We start from the raw sequence: 18,098 nt of genomic DNA, 5'->3' as shown, positions 1-18,098 counted from the left end.
AGAAGAACACACACACATACCATCATGCACACACACATGGCTGACCGTGACTCAATCAATCGCGTATACCAGCACACACACACACGACTCACTGTGACTCAATGCAGTCTTTAGCACAACAAACACAGACACACACACCCCATGGAATCAATGAAAGCCCACCAACACACACACTCTCATACACACACACACATGGCTCACTGTGACTCAATGCACAGTCTGTATCACCACACACACACACACACATACACCTCAGTTACTCAATGCAAAGACCATACGAGCACACAAACACACAAACACAAATAACTGATTAAATGCTCCACACATACTAGTGCACACACACACAGACATGCTCACTGTGATTCAAGGCACAGTCTACACGAGCACAGTAACACACAAACAACTCATTTTGACTCAATGCGCAGTCTACAGCAGCACACACACACACATAACTCACTGTGACTCAATCCACAGCCTATATCAGCACACAGACACACACAAGGCTCACTGTGATTCAATGAAATCTGTAGCACCACACACACACACAAACACACACATACACCTCAGTGACTCAATGCAAAGCCCATACGAACACTCACAGACACACACCTAACTGTGATTCAGTGCTCAACCTGTACCAGCACACAGACGCACACACAGACACACACACACATGCACGGCTCATTCTGACATAATGTACAGTTCTTACCAGCACAAACACATGCAACACATCTCACTGTAACTCAATGCTCAGACTGTACTTGCACACACACAAGGCTCACTGTGAGTCAATGCACAGCCTATACCAGCAGAGACACACACACACTGCTCTCTATGACACAGTGCACATCCTGTACCATCACACACACACACAGCTTATTGTGATGCAGTAGAGACTCTACACAACCAAATACACACTCACACACGCACAGCTCACTGTGATTCCATGCAGACTCCATACCAGGGCACAAAAACACACAGCACACAACTCAGTGTGATTCAATGCTCACTTTATACCAAAACACACATAGACACACACACGGTTCTCTGTGACTCAGTGCACAGTCCATACCAGCACCGCACACACACTCACAGCTCACCTTGAATCAAAGCACAGCCTACCCCAGCAAACACACACACACAGTTCACTGTGACTCAATGCACAGGCTATACCAGCACACACACATATACACACACAGCTTACTGCGACACAATACAGTCTCTACACCACCAAATACACACACACACACATGCACAGCTCTATGTGATTCCATGCACATTCCATGCCAGTGCATACAGTCACACAGAACACACCTCAGTTTGACTCAATGTTCACAGTATGCCAAAACATACATAGACACACACACATGGCTCCCTGTTACTTAGTGCACAGTGTATGCTAGCAGAGTTACACACACAAAGAAACACACATGGCTCACTGTGAATCAATACACAGCCTGTACCTCCACACACACACACATACAAACACTCACACACAGCTTAGTGTGACTCAATGCAAAGCATATACCAGCACGTGCACCCACACACACACTCACCTCCCTGTGACTGAGTGCACAGCCTGTACCAGCACACACACATACAAAAACTCACACATGGTTGTGACTCAATGTACAATCCACACCAGCACATACACACACATGACACCTCAGTGTGATCCAATTCTCAGTTTATACCAGCACAACCACACGGCTCACTGTGACTCAGTGCACAGCGTATGACATCACACACACACACACATACACCTCACTGTGACTCAATGTGCAGCCTGTACCTGCACAGAAACAAACACACACATCACTGTGATGCGATATGCAACCTATACCAGCACACACACACACACACACACACACCAAAGTGTGACTCGATGGTCATCCTACATGAGAACACACAGACACACACATCCCTCACTGTGACACAATGCACAGTCTATACCAGCCTGCACACACTCACATGACACTGTGACTCAATGCACAATCTGTAATAGCCCACACACGAACACGTACACACCTTATTGTGATTAAATGCACAGCCTATATGTGAACACACACACATACTAACATGCACTCACACATGTCTCACGATGACTCAATCGTCTGTACAAGCACACACACATGGCTCACTGGGAGTCAGTGCCCACTCCATACCAGCACCAAACACACAACACAGCTCACTGTGACTCAAGGCACAGTGTATGGCAGCACACACACACAGGCACACTCATACCCACATCTCACTGTGCCGGTAAGCCTGTGAAAGCACACGCACAATGAAACAAACACACTTCACTGTGACTCACTGCATATCCTATACCAGTGCACTCTCACACACACACACATGGCTGACTGTGAATGAATGCACACTCTATACCTGGAAACACACAAACACACACACACACACACGGCTCCCTGTGACTCAGTGCACAGGATATGCTAGCAGACATACACACACAGAGAAGCACATACAGCAAACTGTGAGTCAATCCACAGCCCATACCTCGACACATGCACACATACTGACACTCAAAAACACAGCTAAGTGTGATTCAATGCAAATCCTATACCAGAAAGTGCACACACACACACACAAACCTCCCTATGAATCAGTGCATAGCGTATAACATCACACACATACACCTCACTGTGACTCAATGTGCTGCCTCTACCTGCACATACACCCACAAACAACTCAATATGACTCAATGTGCAGGCTGTACCAGCACACACACACACATGTGCACACACACCTCAGTGTGCCTCAATTGTCAGCCTATACCAGAACACACAGACACAAACACCTCTCACTCTGACTCAATGCACAACCTATACCAGCATGCACACACACTCACATGGCACAGTGAATCAAGGCACAATGTTACAAGCACATGCACACACACCTCAGAGTGACTCAAAGCTCAGCCTATACCAGCACACACGCACACGCACACACACATGCACAGATGCAGGCCTCACTGTGACTCAATGCACAGCCTATACCAGAATACACACACACCCCAACACGCACTCACACATGGCTCACTGGTACTCAATCAATCGCCTATACCAGCACACACGCACACAGCTCACTGTGACTCAATGCAGTCTGTATCACCACACACTCACACACGCACCCATGAGTCAATAATGCCCATACCAGCACAATAAAGCCCATACCAGCACACAAACTCACATGCACACACACACACACGAGACTGTGACTGAAAACGCTTCCTGTACCAGCACACACACACACAAACACTACACTGTGACTCAATGCACAGCCTATACGAGCACACATATACACACACACACACAGCTCACAGTGACTGAATACAGAGTCTATATCAGCGCACACACAGACACACAGACACACACAGCCCACTGTGTCTCAATGGTCATCCAGTGCCAGCACACACACACACACACACACACATGCAAACACACACACTAGTTCATGTCAAAGTGGATTAAACCACAGTCCATACCATCACAGACACAAACACACCGCACTACTCACTGTGACTCAATGCACAGTCTACACCAGCAAATACACACACACACATACACACACAACTCCCACACATTTAACTGTGACTCAGTGCTGTGACTATAGCAGCTCACCACACACACATGGTTCACTGTGACTCAATGCACAGCCAATAACTGTACACACACACACACACACCGCTCAGTGATTCAATGCAAATCCCATATCAGCATACACATACACATACACTCACCTAGGTGTGACTCAATTCTAGGCCTATAGCAGCACACACACACACCTTACTGTAACTCATGCAGACTCTACAGCACCAAATACACAAACACTAACACAGGGCTGGGATTCAATGCACAGTCCATACCAGCAAAGGCACACACACCACACCACACTGTGACTCAATACTCAGATTATACCAGCACACACACACGGCTCACTCTGTCCTAGTGCACAGCATATAACATCACACACACACACACCCCACACTGTGACTCAATGTGCAGCCTGTACCTGCACATACACACACACACACCTCACTGTGACAAAAAGTGGAGCCTATACCAGCACACACACACCCCTGTGTGACACAAAGGTCAGCCTATACCAGAACACGCAGACACACACACACATAACTGTGACTCAATGCACAGACTATACCAGCGTGCACACAAACACACAGCACTCTGACTCAATGTACAATGTATACCAAAACACACAAGCATACACACACACCTCAGTGGGACTCAATGCACAGCCTATACCAGCACACACACATACACACCTGCACAGATACAGGGTTCACTGTGACTCAATGCACAGCCTATAGAAGAACACACACACATACCATCATGCACACACACATGGCTGACCGTGACTCAATCAATCGCGTATACCAGCACACACACACACGACTCACTGTGACTCAATGCAGTCTTTAGCACAACAAACACAGACACACACACCCCATGGAATCAATGAAAGCCCACCAACACACACACTCTCATACACACACACACATGGCTCACTGTGACTCAATGCACAGTCTGTATCACCACACACACACACACACATACACCTCAGTTACTCAATGCAAAGACCATACGAGCACACAAACACACAAACACAAATAACTGATTAAATGCTCCACACATACTAGTGCACACACACACAGACATGCTCACTGTGATTCAAGGCACAGTCTACACGAGCACAGTAACACACAAACAACTCATTTTGACTCAATGCGCAGTCTACAGCAGCACACACACACACATAACTCACTGTGACTCAATCCACAGCCTATATCAGCACACAGACACACACAAGGCTCACTGTGATTCAATGAAATCTGTAGCACCACACACACACACAAACACACACATACACCTCAGTGACTCAATGCAAAGCCCATACGAACACTCACAGACACACACCTAACTGTGATTCAGTGCTCAACCTCTACCAGCACACAGACGCACACACAGACACACACACACATGCACGGCTCATTCTGACATAATGTACAGTTCTTACCAGCACAAACACATGCAACACATCTCACTGTAACTCAATGCTCAGACTGTACTTGCACACACACAAGGCTCACTGTGAGTCAATGCACAGCCTATACCAGCAGAGACACACACACACTGCTCTCTATGACACAGTGCACATCCTGTACCATCACACACACACACAGCTTATTGTGATGCAGTAGAGACTCTACACAACCAAATACACACTCACACACGCACAGCTCACTGTGATTCCATGCAGACTCCATACCAGGGCACAAAAACACACAGCACACAACTCAGTGTGATTCAATGCTCACTTTATACCAAAACACACATAGACACACACACGGTTCTCTGTGACTCAGTGCACAGTCCATACCAGCACCGCACACACACTCACAGCTCACCTTGAATCAAAGCACAGCCTACCCCAGCAAACACACACACACAGTTCACTGTGACTCAATGCACAGGCTATACCAGCACACACACATATACACACACAGCTTACTGCGACACAATACAGTCTCTACACCACCAAATACACACACACACACATGCACAGCTCTATGTGATTCCATGCACATTCCATGCCAGTGCATACAGTCACACAGAACACACCTCAGTTTGACTCAATGCTCACAGTATGCCAAAACATACATAGACACACACACATGGCTCCCTGTTACTTAGTGCACAGTGTATGCTAGCAGAGTTACACACACAAAGAAACACACATGGCTCACTGTGAATCAATACACAGCCTGTACCTCCACACACACACACATACAAACACTCACACACAGCTTAGTGTGACTCAATGCAAAGCATATACCAGCACGTGCACCCACACACACACTCACCTCCCTGTGACTGAGTGCACAGCCTGTACCAGCACACACACATACAAAAACTCACACATGGTTGTGACTCAATGTACAATCCACACCAGCACATACACACACATGACACCTCAGTGTGATCCAATTCTCAGTTTATACCAGCACAACCACACGGCTCACTGTGACTCAGTGCACAGCGTATGACATCACACACACACACACATACACCTCACTGTGACTCAATGTGCAGCCTGTACCTGCACAGAAACAAACACACACATCACTGTGATGCGATATGCAACCTATACCAGCACACACACACACACACACACACCAAAGTGTGACTCGATGGTCATCCTACATGAGAACACACAGACACACACATCCCTCACTGTGACACAATGCACAGTCTATACCAGCCTGCACACACTCACATGACACTGTGACTCAATGCACAATCTGTAATAGCCCACACACGAACACGTACACACCTTATTGTGATTCAATGCACAGCCTATATGTGAACACACACACATACTAACATGCACTCACACATGTCTCACGATGACTCAATCGTCTGTACAAGCACACACACATGGCTCACTGGGAGTCAGTGCCCACTCCATACCAGCACCAAACACACAACACAGCTCACTGTGACTCAAGGCACAGTGTATGGCAGCACACACACACAGGCACACTCATACCCACATCTCACTGTGCCGGTAAGCCTGTGAAAGCACACGCACAATGAAACAAACACACTTCACTGTGACTCACTGCATATCCTATACCAGTGCACTCTCACACACACACACATGGCTGACTGTGAATGAATGCACACTCTATACCTGGAAACACACAAACACACACACACACACACGGCTCCCTGTGACTCAGTGCACAGGATATGCTAGCAGACATACACACACAGAGAAGCACATACAGCAAACTGTGAGTCAATCCACAGCCCATACCTCGACACATGCACACATACTGACACTCAAAAACACAGCTAAGTGTGATTCAATGCAAATCCTATACCAGAAAGTGCACACACACACACACAAACCTCCCTATGAATCAGTGCATAGCGTATAACATCACACACATACACCTCACTGTGACTCAATGTGCTGCCTCTACCTGCACATACACCCACAAACAACTCAATATGACTCAATGTGCAGGCTGTACCAGCACACACACACACATGTGCACACACACCTCAGTGTGCCTCAATTGTCAGCCTATACCAGAACACACAGACACAAACACCTCTCACTCTGACTCAATGCACAACCTATACCAGCATGCACACACACTCACATGGCACAGTGAATCAAGGCACAATGTTACAAGCACATGCACACACACCTCAGAGTGACTCAAAGCTCAGCCTATACCAGCACACACGCACACGCACACACACATGCACAGATGCAGGCCTCACTGTGACTCAATGCACAGCCTATACCAGAATACACACACACCCCAACACGCACTCACACATGGCTCACTGGTACTCAATCAATCGCCTATACCAGCACACACGCACACAGCTCACTGTGACTCAATGCAGTCTGTATCACCACACACTCACACACGCACCCATGAGTCAATAATGCCCATACCAGCACAATAAAGCCCATACCAGCACACAAACTCACATGCACACACACACACACGAGACTGTGACTGAAAACGCTTCCTGTACCAGCACACACACACACAAACACTACACTGTGACTCAATGCACAGCCTATACGAGCACACATATACACACACACACACAGCTCACAGTGACTGAATACAGAGTCTATATCAGCGCACACACAGACACACAGACACACACAGCCCACTGTGTCTCAATGGTCATCCAGTGCCAGCACACACACACACACACACACACATGCAAACACACACACTAGTTCATGTCAAAGTGGATTAAACCACAGTCCATACCATCACAGACACAAACACACCGCACTACTCACTGTGACTCAATGCACAGTCTACACCAGCAAATACACACACACACATACACACACAACTCCCACACATTTAACTGTGACTCAGTGCTGTGACTATAGCAGCTCACCACACACACATGGTTCACTGTGACTCAATGCACAGCCAATAACTGTACACACACACACACACACCGCTCAGTGATTCAATGCAAATCCCATATCAGCATACACATACACATACACTCACCTAGGTGTGACTCAATTCTAGGCCTATAGCAGCACACACACACACCTTACTGTAACTCATGCAGACTCTACAGCACCAAATACACAAACACTAACACAGGGCTGGGATTCAATGCACAGTCCATACCAGCAAAGGCACACACACCACACCACACTGTGACTCAATGCTCAGATTATACCAGCACACACACACGGCTCACTCTGTCCTAGTGCACAGCATATAACATCACACACACACACACCCCACACTGTGACTCAATGTGCAGCCTGTACCTGCACATACACACACACACACCTCACTGTGACAAAAAGTGGAGCCTATACCAGCACACACACACCCCTGTGTGACACAAAGGTCAGCCTATACCAGAACACGCAGACACACACACACATAACTGTGACTCAATGCACAGACTATACCAGCGTGCACACAAACACACAGCACTCTGACTCAATGTACAATGTATACCAAAACACACAAGCATACACACACACCTCAGTGGGACTCAATGCACAGCCTATACCAGCACACACACATACACACCTGCACAGATACAGGGTTCACTGTGACTCAATGCACAGCCTATAGAAGAACACACACACATACCATCATGCACACACACATGGCTGACCGTGACTCAATCAATCGCGTATACCAGCACACACACACACGACTCACTGTGACTCAATGCAGTCTTTAGCACAACAAACACAGACACACACACCCCATGGAATCAATGAAAGCCCACCAACACACACACTCTCATACACACACACACATGGCTCACTGTGACTCAATGCACAGTCTGTATCACCACACACACACACACACATACACCTCAGTTACTCAATGCAAAGACCATACGAGCACACAAACACACAAACACAAATAACTGATTAAATGCTCCACACATACTAGTGCACACACACACAGACATGCTCACTGTGATTCAAGGCACAGTCTACACGAGCACAGTAACACACAAACAACTCATTTTGACTCAATGCGCAGTCTACAGCAGCACACACACACACATAACTCACTGTGACTCAATCCACAGCCTATATCAGCACACAGACACACACAAGGCTCACTGTGATTCAATGAAATCTGTAGCACCACACACACACACAAACACACACATACACCTCAGTGACTCAATGCAAAGCCCATACGAACACTCACAGACACACACCTAACTGTGATTCAGTGCTCAACCTGTACCAGCACACAGACGCACACACAGACACACACACACATGCACGGCTCATTCTGACATAATGTACAGTTCTTACCAGCACAAACACATGCAACACATCTCACTGTAACTCAATGCTCAGACTGTACTTGCACACACACAAGGCTCACTGTGAGTCAATGCACAGCCTATACCAGCAGAGACACACACACACTGCTCTCTATGACACAGTGCACATCCTGTACCATCACACACACACACAGCTTATTGTGATGCAGTAGAGACTCTACACAACCAAATACACACACACACACGCACAGCTCACTGTGATTCCATGCAGACTCCATACCAGGGCACAAAAACACACAGCACACAACTCAGTGTGATTCAATGCTCACTTTATACCAAAACACACATAGACACACACACGGTTCTCTGTGACTCAGTGCACAGTCCATACCAGCACCGCACACACACTCACAGCTCACCTTGAATCAAAGCACAGCCTACCCCAGCAAACACACACACACAGTTCACTGTGACTCAATGCACAGGCTATACCAGCACACACACATATACACACACAGCTTACTGCGACACAATACAGTCTCTACACCACCAAATACACACACACACACATGCACAGCTCTATGTGATTCCATGCACATTCCATGCCAGTGCATACAGTCACACAGAACACACCTCAGTTTGACTCAATGCTCACAGTATGCCAAAACATACATTGACACACACACATGGCTCCCTGTTACTTAGTGCACAGTGTATGCTAGCAGAGTTACACACACAAAGAAACACACATGGCTCACTGTGAATCAATACACAGCCTGTACCTCCACACACACACACACACACACATACAAACACTCACACACAGCTTAGTGTGACTCAATGCAAAGCATATACCAGCACGTGCACCCACACACACACTCACCTCCCTGTGACTGAGTGCACAGCCTGTACCAGCACACACACATACAAAAACTCACACATGGTTGTGACTCAATGTACAATCCACACCAGCACATACACACACATGACACCTCAGTGTGATCCAATTCTCAGTTTATACCAGCACAACCACACGGCTCACTGTGACTCAGTGCACAGCGTATGACATCACACACACACACACACATACACCTCACTGTGACTCAATGTGCAGCCTGTACCTGCACAGAAACAAACACACACATCACTGTGATGCGATATGCAACCTATACCAGCACACACACACACACACACACACACCAAAGTGTGACTCGATGGTCATCCTACATGAGAACACACAGACACACACATCCCTCACTGTGACACAATGCACAGTCTATACCAGCCTGCACACACTCACATGACACTGTGACCCAATGCACAATCTGTAATAGCCCACACACGAACACGTACACACCTTATTGTGATTCAATGCACAGCCTATATGTGAACACACACACATACTAACATGCACTCACACATGTCTCACGATGACTCAATCGCCTGTACAAGCACACACACATGGCTCAATGGGAGTCAGTGCCCACTCCATACCAGCACCAAACACACAACACAGCTCACTGTGACTCAAGGCACAGTGTATGGCAGCACACACACACAGGCACACTCATACCCACATCTCACTGTGCCGGTAAGCCTGTGAAAGCACACGCACAATGAAACAAACACCCTTCACTGTGACTCACTGCATATCCTATACCAGTGCACTCTCACACACACACACATGGCTGACTGTGAATGAATGCACACTCTATACCTGGAAACACACAAACACACACACACACACATGGCTCCCTGTGACTCAGTGCACAGGATATGCTAGCAGACATACACACACAGAGAAGCACATACAGCAAACTGTGAGTCAATCCACAGCCCATACCTCGACACATGCACACATACTGACACTCAAAAACACAGCTCAGTGTGATTCAATGCAAATCCTATACCAGAAAGTGCACACACACACACACAAACCTCCCTATGAATCAGTGCATAGCGTATAACATCACACACATACACCTCACTGTGACTCAATGTGCTGCCTCTACCTGCACATACACCCACAAACAACTCAATATGACTCAATGTGCAGGCTGTACCAGCACACACACACACATGTGCACACACACCTCAGTGTGCCTCAATTGTCAGCCTATACCAGAACACACAGACACAAACACCTCTCACTCTGACTCAATGCACAACCTATACCAGCATGCACACACACTCACATGGCACAGTGAATCAAGGCACAATGTTACAAGCACATGCACACACACCTCAGAGTGACTCAAAGCTCAGCCTATACCAGCACACACGCACACGCACACACACATGCACAGATGCAGGCCTCACTGTGACTCAATGCACAGCCTATACCAGAACACACACACACCCCAACACGCACTCACACATGGCTCACTGGTACTCAATCAATCGCCTATACCAGCACACACGCACACAGCTCACTGTGACTCAATGCAGTCTGTATCACCACACACTCACACACGCACCCATGAGTCAATAATGCCCATACCAGCACAATAAAGCCCATACCAGCACACAAACTCACATGCACACACACACACACGAGACTGTGACTGAAAACGCTTCCTGTACCAGCACACACACACACAAACACTACACTGTGACTCAATGCACAGCCTATACGAGCACACATATACACACACACTCAGCTCACAGTGACTGAATACAGAGTCTATATCAGCGCACACACAGACACACAGACACACACAGCCCACTGTGTCTCAATGGTCATCCAGTGCCAGCACACACACACACACACACACATGCAAACACACACACTAGTTCATGTCAAAGTGGATTAAACCACAGTCCATACCATCACAGACACAAACACACCGCACTACTCACCGTGACTCAATGCACAGTCTACACCAGCAAATACACACACACACATACACACACAACTCCCACACATTTAACTGTGACTCAGTGCTGTGACTATAGCAGCTCACCACACACACATGGTTCACTGTGACTCAATGCACAGCCAATAACTGTACACACACACACACACACCGCTCAGTGATTCAATGCAAATCCCATATCAGCATACACATACACATACACTCACCTAGGTGTGACTCAATTCTAGGCCTATAGCAGCACACACACACACCTTACTGTAACTCATGCAGACTCTACAGCACCAAATACACAAACACTAACACAGGGCTGGGATTCAATGCACAGTCCATACCAGCAAAGGCACACACACCACACCACACTGTGACTCAATGCTCAGATTATACCAGCACACACACACGGCTCACTCTGTCCTAGTGCACAGCATATAACATCACACACACACACACCCCACACTGTGACTCAATGTGCAGCCTGTACCTGCACATACACACACACACACCTCACTGTGACAAAAAGTGGAGCCTATACCAGCACACACACACCCCTGTGTGACACAAAGGTCAGCCTATACCAGAACACGCAGACACACACACACATAACTGTGACTCAATGCACAGACTATACCAGCGTGCACACAAACACACAGCACTCTGACTCAATGTACAATGTATACCAAAACACACAAGCATACACACACACCTCAGTGGGACTCAATGCACAGCCTATACCAGCACACACACATACACACCTGCACAGATACAGGGTTCACTGTGACTCAATGCACAGCCTATAGAAGAACACACACACATACCATCATGCACACACACATGGCTGACCGTGACTCAATCAATCGCGTATACCAGCACACACACACACGACTCACTGTGACTCAATGCAGTCTTTAGCACAACAAACACAGACACACACACCCCATGGAATCAATGAAAGCCCACCAACACACACACTCTCATACACACACACACATGGCTCACTGTGACTCAATGCACAGTCTGTATCACCACACACACACACACACATACACCTCAGTTACTCAATGCAAAGACCATACGAGCACACAAACACACAAACACAAATAACTGATTAAATGCTCCACACATACTAGTGCACACACACACAGACATGCTCACTGTGATTCAAGGCACAGTCTACACGAGCACAGTAACACACAAACAACTCATTTTGACTCAATGCGCAGTCTACAGCAGCACACACACACACATAACTCACTGTGACTCAATCCACAGCCTATATCAGCACACAGACACACACAAGGCTCACTGTGATTCAATGAAATCTGTAGCACCACACACACACACAAACACACACATACACCTCAGTGACTCAATGCAAAGCCCATACGAACACTCACAGACACACACCTAACTGTGATTCAGTGCTCAACCTGTACCAGCACACAGACGCACACACAGACACACACACACATGCACGGCTCATTCTGACATAATGTACAGTTCTTACCAGCACAAACACATGCAACACATCTCACTGTAACTCAATGCTCAGACTGTACTTGCACACACACAAGGCTCACTGTGAGTCAATGCACAGCCTATACCAGCAGAGACACACACACACTGCTCTCTATGACACAGTGCACATCCTGTACCATCACACACACACACAGCTTATTGTGATGCAGTAGAGACTCTACACAACCAAATACACACACACACACGCACAGCTCACTGTGATTCCATGCAGACTCCATACCAGGGCACAAAAACACACAGCACACAACTCAGTGTGATTCAATGCTCACTTTATACCAAAACACACATAGACACACACACGGTTCTCTGTGACTCAGTGCACAGTCCATACCAGCACCGCACACACACTCACAGCTCACCTTGAATCAAAGCACAGCCTACCCCAGCAAACACACACACACAGTTCACTGTGACTCAATGCACAGGCTATACCAGCACACACACATATACACACACAGCTTACTGCGACACAATACAGTCTCTACACCACCAAATACACACACACACACATGCACAGCTCTATGTGATTCCATGCACATTCCATGCCAGTGCATACAGTCACACAGAACACACCTCAGTTTGACTCAATGCTCACAGTATGCCAAAACATACATAGACACACACACATGGCTCCCTGTTACTTAGTGCACAGTGTATGCTAGCAGAGTTACACACACAAAGAAACACACATGGCTCACTGTGAATCAATACACAGCCTGTACCTCCACACACACACACATACAAACACTCACACACAGCTTAGTGTGACTCAATGCAAAGCATATACCAGCACGTGCACCCACACACACACTCACCTCCCTGTGACTGAGTGCACAGCCTGTACCAGCACACACACATACAAAAACTCACACATGGTTGTGACTCAATGTACAATCCACACCAGCACATACACACACATGACACCTCAGTGTGATCCAATTCTCAGTTTATACCAGCACAACCACACGGCTCATTGTGACTCAGTGCACAGCGTATGACATCACACACACACACACATACACCTCACTGTGACTCAATGTGCAGCCTGTACCTGCACAGAAACAAACACACACATCACTGTGATGCGATATGCAACCTATACCAGCACACACACACACACACACACACACCAAAGTGTGACTCGATGGTCATCCTACATGAGAACACACAGACACACACATCCCTCACTGTGACACAATGCACAGTCTATACCAGCCTGCACACACTCACATGACACTGTGACTCAATGCACAATCTGTAATAGCCCACACACGAACACGTACACACCTTATTGTGATTCAATGCACAGCCTATATGTGAACACACACACATACTAACATGCACTCACACATGTCTCACGATGACTCAATCGTCTGTACAAGCACACACACATGGCTCACTGGGAGTCAGTGCCCACTCCATACCAGCACCAAACACACAACACAGCTCACTGTGACTCAAGGCACAGTGTATGGCAGCACACACACACAGGCACACTCATACCCACATCTCACTGTGCCGGTAAGCCTGTGAAAGCACACGCACAATGAAACAAACACACTTCACTGTGACTCACTGCATATCCTATACCAGTGCACTCTCACACACACACACATGGCTGACTGTGAATGAATGCACACTCTATACCTGGAAACACACAAACACACACACACACACACGGCTCCCTGTGACTCAGTGCACAGGATATGCTAGCAGACATACACACACAGAGAAGCACATACAGCAAACTGTGAGTCAATCCACAGCCCATACCTCGACACATGCACACATACTGACACTCAAAAACACAGCTCAGTGTGATTCAATGCAAATCCTATACCAGAAAGTGCACACACACACACACAAACCTCCCTATGAATCAGTGCATAGCGTATAACATCACACACATACACCTCACTGTGACTCAATGTGCTGCCTCTACCTGCACATACACCCACAAACAACTCAATATGACTCAATGTGCAGGCTGTACCAGCACACACACACACATGTGCACACACACCTCAGTGTGCCTCAATTGTCAGCCTATACCAGAACACACAGACACAAACACCTCTCACTCTGACTCAATGCACAACCTATACCAGCATGCACACACACTCACATGGCACAGTGAATCAAGGCACAATGTTACAAGCACATGCACACACACCTCAGAGTGACTCAAAGCTCAGCCTATACCAGCACACACGCACACGCACACACACATGCACAGATGCAGGCCTCACTGTGACTCAATGCACAGCCTATACCAGAATACACACACACCCCAACACGCACTCACACATGGCTCACTGGTACTCAATCAATCGCCTATACCAGCACACAGGCACACAGCTCACTGTGACTCAATGCAGTCTGTATCACCACACACTCACACACGCACCCATGAGTCAATAATGCCCATATCAGCACAATAAAGCCCATACCAGCACACAAACTCACATGCACACACACACACACGAGACTGTGACTGAAAACGCTTCCTGTACCAGCACACACACACACAAACACTACACTGTGACTCAATGCACAGCCTATACGAGCACACATATACACACACACACACAGCTCACAGTGACTGAATACAGAGTCTATATCAGCGCACACACAGACACACAGACACACACAGCCCACTGTGTCTCAATGGTCATCCAGTGCCAGCACACACACACACACACACACACATGCAAACACACACACTAGTTCATGTCAAAGTGGATTAAACCACAGTCCATACCATCACAGACACAAACACACCGCACTACTCACTGTGACTCAATGCACAGTCTACACCAGCAAATACACACACACACATACACACACAACTCCCACACATTTAACTGTGACTCAGTGCTGTGACTATAGCAGCTCACCACACACACATGGTTCACTGTGACTCAATGCACAGCCAATATCTGTACACACACACACACACACCGCTCAGTGATTCAATGCAAATCCCATATCAGCATACACATACACATACACTCACCTAGGTGTGACTCAATTCTAGGCCTATAGCAGCACACACACACACCTTACTGTGACTCATGCAGACTCTACAGCACCAAATACACAAACACTAACACAGGGCTGGGATTCAATGCACAGTCCATACCAGCAAAGGCACACACACCACACCACACTGTGACTCAATGCTCAGATTATACCAGCACACACACACGGCTCACTCTGTCCTAGTGCACAGCATATAACATCACACACACACACACCCCACACTGTGACTCAATGTGCAGCCTGTACCTGCACATACACACACACACACCTCACTGTGACAAAAAGTGGAGCCTATACCAGCACACACACACCCCTGTGTGACACAACGGTCAGCCTATACCAGAACACGCAGACACACACACACATAACTGTGACTCAATGCACAGACTATACCAGCGTGCACACAAACACACAGCACTCTGACTCAATGTATAATGTATACCAAAACACACAAGCATACACACACACCTCAGTGGGACTCAATGCACAGCCTATACCAGCACACACACATACACACCTGCACAGATACAGGGTTCACCGTGACTCAATGCACAGCCTATAGAAGAACACACACACATACCATCATGCACACACACATGGCTGACCGTGACTCAATCAATCGCGTATACCAGCACACACACACACGACTCACTGTGACTCAATGCAGTCTTTAGCACAACAAACACAGACACACACACCCCATGGAATCAATGAAAGCCCACCAACACACACACTCTCATACACACACACACATGGCTCACTGTGACTCAATGCACAGTCTGTATCACCACACACACACACACACATACACCTCAGTTACTCAATGCAAAGACCATATGAGCACACAAACACACAAACACAAATAACTGATTAAATGCTCCACACATACTAGTGCACACACACACAGACATGCTCACTGTGATTCAAGGCACAGTCTACACGAGCACAGTAACACACAAACAACTCATTTTGACTCAATGCGCAGTCTACAGCAGCACACACACACACATAACTCACTGTGACTCAATCCACAGCCTATATCAGCACACAGACACACACAAGGCTCACTGTGATTCAATGAAATTTGTAGCACCACACACACACACACAAACACACACATACACCTCAGTGACTCAATGCAAAGCCCATACGAACACTCACAGACACACACCTAACTGTGATTCAGTGCTCAACCTGTACCAGCACACAGACGCACACACAGACACACACACACATGCACGGCTCATTCTGACATAATGTACAGTTCTTACCAGCACAAACA

Source organism: Globicephala melas, chromosome Y (genome assembly GCF_963455315.2).
Source record: "Globicephala melas chromosome Y, mGloMel1.2, whole genome shotgun sequence".
Taxonomy (NCBI): domain Eukaryota; kingdom Metazoa; phylum Chordata; class Mammalia; order Artiodactyla; family Delphinidae; genus Globicephala; species Globicephala melas.
The sequence above is the reverse complement of the archived record's forward strand: the minus strand, read 5'-3'. Positions refer to the sequence as shown.